Source organism: Myotis brandtii, unplaced genomic scaffold (assembly GCF_000412655.1).
Source record: "Myotis brandtii unplaced genomic scaffold, ASM41265v1 scaffold333, whole genome shotgun sequence".
NCBI lineage: Eukaryota > Metazoa > Chordata > Mammalia > Chiroptera > Vespertilionidae > Myotis > Myotis brandtii.
Window position 1 is genome coordinate 2,964,741 of NW_005362842.1, and position 7,782 is coordinate 2,972,522.

The window sequence follows — 7,782 nt, forward strand, 5'->3', positions numbered from 1 at the left end:
GTGCAGTGACCCAGCACTGACTGCTGAGGGGGCTGTGAATCAGGCCCAGAGAGAGGCCTGAAGAGAGAAGCAGGGTCTGATCCCCAGCCTCTGTGGCAGCTGTTGATCAACCGTAGCCTTTCTCTTTTTCTCCAGCAGCCGCCCTCCATTTCTCCCCAGGCTTCCACTGGGGCTGCTGCTCAGCCCTGCCTTTCTGATCAGACCCCGTTGATAGTCCCAGAGATGCTGACTGGCATGAAAACCGACCAATCAGGACCAAATCTTGGTGAAGTGTGAGGAGCCAATGGCTGCCTAGGAGGCAGAGCTTTTGACACTGACTGGCATAGAAACCGACCAATCAGAACCAAATTCGGGTGAACTGTGAGGAGCCAATGGCTGCCTAGGAGGCGGCAGGTAGGGGTGATCAGGCCGGCAGGGAAGGGCAGTTGGGGGCGAGATCAGATCAGCAGGGGAGGGCCATTGGGGGTGAGATCAGGGCAATTGGGGGCAACCAGGCCAACAGGGGAGGGAAGTTGGGGGGACCAGGCCTGCAGGGGAGGACAGTTGGGGGCTATCAGGCCAGCAGGGGAGGGCAGTTGGGAGTGACCAGGCTTGCAGGGAAGAGCAGTTGGGGGTGACCAGGCTGGCAGGGGAGGGCAGTTGAGGGCCATCAGGCCGGCAGGGGAGGGCAGTTGGGGGTGAGATCAGGCCTGCAGGGGAGGGCAGTTGGGGGTGATCTGGCTGGCAGGAGAGCAGTTAGGTGTTAATCAGGCTGGCAGGGGAGCGGTTAGGGGGTGGTCAGGCTGGCAGGCAGATGCAGTTAGGGGCAATCAGGCAGGCAGGCAGGTGAGGAATTAGGAGCCAGAAGTCCCGGATTGTGAGAGGGATGTCCGACTGCCAGTTTAGGCCCGATCCCTGTGGGCAGTCAGACATCCCCTGAGGGGTCGCAGATTGGAGACAGCTATATATAAAAGGCTAAGTTGACTCACATATGCGCGATACATATAAAGCTCTCGCTGGTGCCAATCGCATGTGTGTGGTTCGATCTGTCATTGTCAATTGTGAATTTGGTTGACATTTCTATTTAGAGAAAGGACGAATAGTGATATTAAAATACTTCTTCTAACTAATTTCCTTTCAATGTGCATGAATTCATTCACTGGGCCACTAGTGTATAGAGAAAAGACTTTTAGAGTCTTCCTCCCAGCCCTCCCAATTATGGTTGACACTTTAAGCTCTAGCAGGTGTGTTTGAGCACAGTCTTTGGTAAAGTAGCTAGTGTTTCATAATCAGTTTTAGGAATTTGAATTATATCAGAGATAATTCATGATACCATTCTATGAAGCCTGTTAAACAATTTACTCTTATCATTGAGCATATAAGGCTCATGATAGCAATTCCTCTACTAGGAACTAAAGATGATGAAAATAAACTATAACCAGGGAAATGCAAGCTCTACCAGAATCCTGGTAGCCTTTATTGCAGAAATGAATAATCTATATAGTATATAAAAGCCTAAACGACCGTTACAACTGGTCAACCAAACCACTGGTTGACTGTTCACTGTGATGTCCACTGACCACCAGGGGGCAGACACTCAACGCAGGAGCTGTCCCCTGGTGGTCAGTGCGCTCCCACAGCCAACCTCCTGCGGCTGGCCAACCTGCCACGGTCCCTCCCCCCAGCTGGCCGGCCAACCTCCTGCAGTCCCACCCCCTCACCAGCCGCCCCGATAGGGACTGGGCGAGACAGCCCCGATTGCCGGCCAGGCTGAGGGACCGCACCTGTGCATGAATTCGTGCACTGGGCCTCTAGTGCCTCTATAAACATTTGTGTACAAGTATTCGTTTGAATACCTGTCTTCAAGGTAGACACAAAAGGTCACATATTGTGTGATTGCATTTATATTAAATATTATGGAAAATAAGTCCATAGAGGCAAAAAACATATTAGTGAAATAGGGAATGGTAGTGACTGCTTAATGAATTCAATGGGCGACTAAAATGCTTTGGAGCTAGGTAAAGGTGACAGTTGTACAACATTGTGAATGCCACTGAATTGTATACTTTAAAATGGCTAAGTTTATGTTACTTCAATTTTACCTCAATTTTTAAAAATTACATCATAAAGTTTTTGTGATCTCATAAATAACTGTGGCTTTGCTGTCATAGTTACCTTGTGACTGTAGGAACGCATGTGCTTTATAGTATTAGAACATTGGGAAAGTTCTTTCCACCTGTGGGCAGGAAAATTGGAAGATGGCTTATCCCAAGTGGGTTTCTTTTCAAATAACAATTAAGGAATATAGTTTTGTTTTTTTCATTTTTATTTGTAGAAGCTGGTAAAATTTATATCTTGAACAAGCCCTAGGTTTTAAAGTTTGATCTTGACTGATATTGGTTGGTTTCTTTATTTAATTTGAGAAAGCATGTCTAAAATAACTTTATGTTGTTTGGAGATGGAGCAGATTTTGGTTTTATAAAAATTAAGAGTAAATTTTTAAAAAAAAAGAATCTAGGATATACATATGGAATTGTAGTAAGATTTTTCTGATGATTTGCTATGCTGCACTGCTAGAGATTTTTGTGACTATCTAAAACTATCACAAATACTTTTTATTGTCAGTGGAATTGATGTCAGAAATAAAAATTCAAGAAAAAAAATCCTGTTTTAGATCAATCAAGCAGAGCTTGTGCAAAAGCTAAAAACCTTAGTTTCTTATTATTATTTTTTTTAATCTTACACCTGTTTTTTGAAGGAGGGACTTTAGGTTAGATTTTGGCAAAAGGTCTGAGATTGAGAAGAACTTCTTACTCAGAAGGGTAGAACTGTTTTGTCAATATGATCATGAAGCTTTTCTTTATGAGTAAAGTTGATGCTTCTCCCCTCCCCTCCCCCGTCCTGCTCTTGCCCCAGTGTTATATGTGGACTCATTCCTCCTGCAGAAGTATCTGTGCTGTCTTGCACACTCCCACCTGGTTCCTCTTAGGATCCACAATATGCCATCCGGACTAAGAGTTTGTAGACTTGAAGCCAACAAAGCTAATTGGTTTCTAGTGGATTGAACCCACAGCTTCTGGCATCATTAGCATCATACCCCAATCACCTGAACTAGAGAGTAAAAGAAGAAATGCCTTGTTTGAGCCAGGGCCTTGTGACTTTAAAGTTAGAAGGAAATTAGTAAGCGTAGCAAGCTGTCTGGAATAAATCTAATAAGCTAAAGTAGTGGGTGAATGTGAGTATTCAGCTTAAAATAGTTATTGCTTCTGATTTCCATAAAATTATGGTTTCCTTTTTGTGATGTGCACTGGATAATTTTTTAAAATAAGAAGGTCAGTCTTTAAGTTGTGGAGAGTTAAAAGTTGTTTTTCAATAAAGTATTAATTAGGAAAAATTTCCAACGAGAGCTAATTCTACTAGACATTGAGCTACTATACAATGGCAGCAGTAAAGTGAAATAGGTGGACGAGACTGCAGCTTACACTGCTTACATTTGCCCAAGAACCTCTGCCTGTGAACAGCGCTTAGTGAATTTCCTTGCACAATTTACTTAAGCTTTCTGTGCCTTAATTTTCCCATCTGGACAATCTGAATACTAGAATCTACCTCATAGGGTTGTTATAAAGGTAGAATTAGTCAATTTAGTTAAAGCTCTTTAGAACAGTGCCTGACAGAATCAGAACTAGCTATGTATATGTTAAAGAAGTAAGAATGATGGTGAAAGATAAGTAGGAGCTACTTGGTGAGGGGTGCTTTTTTGAGGGGCAAACTTGTTTACATTTACAGATACTCATAGTTCTGACCCTTTCTGGTGTACCAATGCATTGTTTGAAAGTCTAAGATCCTCTGGCATATTCTCTTTAAGGCCATTATACTGCTAGTGGACATTTCAACCAAAGAAAATGGTTTGGAAAAGAAGTAAAGAACTCAAAAGAATTGGTTTTTACTGTTTCCCAAGTAATTATAAGATCACATGAAGCATCTCTGGTGGGCTTTTTTTTTTTTTTTTGAAAACATAGTTACTGTCTTATTTTTTATTCCAAGAGTTATACTGTGTGTTCTTCATTGGCCCTGGGCAGAAAGTGAAAACATAGGGGTAAAGGTCAGAAACAAAGATAAAGATAACATAGTTTTTGGCCTAGAACACACAACCTAGAACATTGTAGTACCTCTAGATTCCATGCCAGGAAAACCCCAGAGCTTTGAATGGAAAAGTGGTGAAAAAGAACATATCCTTGAAGGTGCGCAGCCTTGAAGTTGTAAAGCCACATGTCAGTTAATTTTATCATTTCTGCTAAGCCATCTCAAATTTAGCTAGGAGGGAGAGAGGGAAACTCATTGGTGCAGAGTGTTAAAATTACAGATTTTAATGAATCATCTTATTCTGATCTATTATAAGAGACAATTGACTTTGCCTTATTTCAATTTATATTTTTCAGTTTCTACTAGCATTTTAAGTAGTTTTAACTGTCTAGTTCAGGGGTGGGCAAACTTTTTGACTCGAGGGCCACAATGGGTTCTTAAACTGGACCGGAGGGCCGGAACAAAAGCATGGATGGAGTGTTTGTGTGAACTAATATAAATTCAAAGTAAACATCATTACATAAAAGGGTCCCGTCTCTTTTTTTTTTAGTTTTATTCATTTCAAACGGGCCGGATCCAGCCCGCGGGCCGTAGTTTGCCCACGGCTGGTAGTTTGTATTTTAATGACCTCTTTTTACTCTCTCCACCACCTTGGCTTATCTGTTTGTGTGTAGTTCTGGTGAAAATGAATTTGGAAAAGAGATTGATGAGACTGGATAACTCAGCTTCCTAGAATATACTTGATCTTTTTTCTCATGAAGTGATGATATGCTGATTCTTTTACAGGACTGAATTGCAACTGCAGAAGCAACAACAAGTGAACCTTTAAAGATGCACACGGGACTGTATAAAGTGAAGAGAGATACTGAAGAAACCAATGAAGTAAGAAAAAAGTATATTTCCCAGGTAAATAGTATGCTTCTGAATTTTAGCACGTTTCTTGCTATAATATTTGCCATAATATTTAGTCCTTGTATTGCTGTTAAACTTTTTGTTACTTTATCTTCCTTCCATTTTTATTGCTGAGCGCTTTGACCACATGATTTGTTTTGAATTAGCCTAAAAATCTGTATTAAATATGCAATTTATATGATTTCTTGGATCACCTAGGAACCTGTTACGTCTTAGGTTGACAATTGGGTATTATAAAGGTAGAGTTGTGTCTCTGTGATATGCAGATTTAGTCCAAGGTCAACTTTAAATCCAAATGTAGAACTTATACCTTTGTTTTATTAAATAACTGCCTTGAAAAACTAGAACACTAATTTGAACACTAGTTTTTCAAGTTACATTCTACGAGATGGGCAGCAATGCCCTCAGAAACAGTAAACATTTTTTTCAATGCTAAATTTAATGCTGAAAACAAAGCAGACTGGCTAATCAATCAATGTAAATAGACATGCCTTCACCTTATGAAGTAGATGTGCCCTAACAAAATTTTACTATTATTAATTTAGTTGGGAACTCAATTTATTCTGTTATTCAGCACTCCCAAGATTCAGGTGTTTTTGTTGTTGTTAATGTTTTTAAATAAAGGAAATCCATTACATAACTTTTCATTATAACATTAAGAGCTCTTTTCCAGTATACTGAGTAGAAATTTTGGGAAAGAAAGTGGAGGAAATTGAGTCAGAGTCATTGGTGGTAATAGTGCTGGAAGCTTGTGCACAGCATCCTGACTTAGACATGGCAACTCCTCCACAAGCCTGGGGCCACCCAGCCCATGGGATATTCTAGCTTCTGGAACTTTCTGCCTTATGGTGGATTACAGTAGGGCTGCTGTTGAATATATGATGTATTCCAGCTTGCTCATTCTTTAACTGAGTTGGCAGCTTGAATTAAAAAGTATTTCATGGCATTGTATATTAGTCCTATAAACTAAAAATAACAGAAGACAAGTTTATTTGCAAGTAAATTTGTACACACATTTTCTAAGGCTCATTATCATACTGAGTCCTGCCCAAAATCTCCTCCTAAATAGCCACATGGTTCCTGTCCTCCTCCTCCTTCAGGTTTCTGCTGTGGGGGCAAAGTTAATGGGAAGGACAAAGCCAGTTTTCTGTTATATCAGTGTCTATTCCTAGTATCTTGCCTAGCTCCACCTTACCTCATTTTTCTCATTCCGCTTCTATCAAGTATGATATTTTATTTATTCTACACATCATGCTTTTTCTGTTTCACCTTTAAGATATTTGTAGATTAATCTTTCACTTTTCAAGGTACATACCATTTAATTCAGCAATTGCATTTTTTCTAGGAATTTATCTCACATATAAGCTCATGCAGATGTGCAGGTAATTCTGTATCCCCTCAGCCTCTATTAAATACTCATGCATGCCTCCTGTCTCATAGCACTTGGACAGAGACATCACTCTTGCTGGCATCATTCTGTCGTGTCCATAGGTCATGTCTGCCTCCATAGGCAGCAACTCCTGCCAGTGTCTTGTGGTCCTTCCAAAGTTTTGGTTTTTCCTTTCAAGTATCTAATTCCTTTCTTTTTAAAAAAGTTCCTCTAAGTTTTTTTGGTTGTTTGTTTCTCAAGATTATTTAGTTGTGTGTTTATTTTTTTTAATGTTTTTGTCAATACTTAAAGCTTGTCCTCCTGTTCAACCAATCTTGAAGATTCTATAATTTACTTATGTGTGAATTTATCATCTTTAACTTATGGTTGATAGTGCAATTGTTATGTTTTCTGTATAAAATTCATTTCTTAATTTTGATATTTCCTGTCTCTTTTCTGTTATATGGAATGTTTTTTCCTTTTCACTTTATTTATTTTTTTTAAATATATTTTATTGATTTTACAGAGAGGGAGAGAGATAGAGAGTTAGAAACATCGATGAGAGAGAAACATCAATCAGGTGCCTCCTGCACACCTCCCACTGGGGATGTGCCCGCAACCAAGGCACATGCCCTTGACCGGAATCGAACCTGGGACCCTTCAGTCCGCAGGCCAACGCTCTATCCACTGAGCCAAACCGGTCACGGCATTCCTTTTCACTTTAAAACAAATTTTAAATGTGAACAAACTTTTGAATTCTCTTAGTGCTAAAAATAACATTTGTTTTTACATTTATTTACTATTACTAAAGCAAAACCAGGAACTTCCCTTTCCTTGCATATATGGAAACTCAGTTACTCTCTCTTTTGGCATCCACTCTTCCTATTCCTTATCTACCCCCATTATTTTTTCCTTTCATGTTTTACATGTGTTCTATGAAGTGTATCAATTCTTGTTAGTATCAGCCTGTTAGTCATAAGTATTTTGCTACTTATGATTCATTTAACAATCACCAAGGCCTCACGCCAAGCTGAACTGATACTGAGCTAGGTGCAGGAGATACAAAGATAAAGACAGTCTGTCCCTGCCTTCAAGGTCCCCTTTCTGGTGAAGAGGTGGCCTGCATGCAGATCAACAATGGCAAAATCTATGTGACTGTTAGGTGTCCTGGAGACACAGAGGCAGGGAGGGAGGAGGGAGTGATGTTTGTTGAGTAAGCGAAGGCATTCTGGGAGCTGAGTGTTACTGTACCAGTAAGGCTTTGTGAGATAATGGATAAGCCTGAAGATACCCAAGTTCATTGCCCTAGTTCAGTGGTCGGCAAACTCATTAGTCAACAGAGCCAAATATCAACAGTACAACGATTGAAATTTCTTTTGAGAGCCTGATTTTTTAAACTTAAATTATATAGGTAGGTACATTGTTATTAACTTAATTAG

General features: G+C 40.1%; 1 protein-coding gene across 4 annotated transcripts in view; it reads left to right on the forward strand.

Annotated features, from left to right (window-relative positions):
• ZHX3 (zinc fingers and homeoboxes 3) overlaps window positions 1–7,782 on the forward strand; it is a 129,037-nt gene that overhangs the window by 61,609 nt on the left and 59,646 nt on the right. For all 4 annotated transcript variants that reach the window (XR_001363080.1, XM_014543740.1, XM_005871262.2 and 1 more), the window contains exon 2: window positions 4,849–4,968. The gene's annotated coding sequence lies outside the window, so the exon portion shown is untranslated. The remainder of the gene's footprint in view (window positions 1–4,848; window positions 4,969–7,782) is intronic.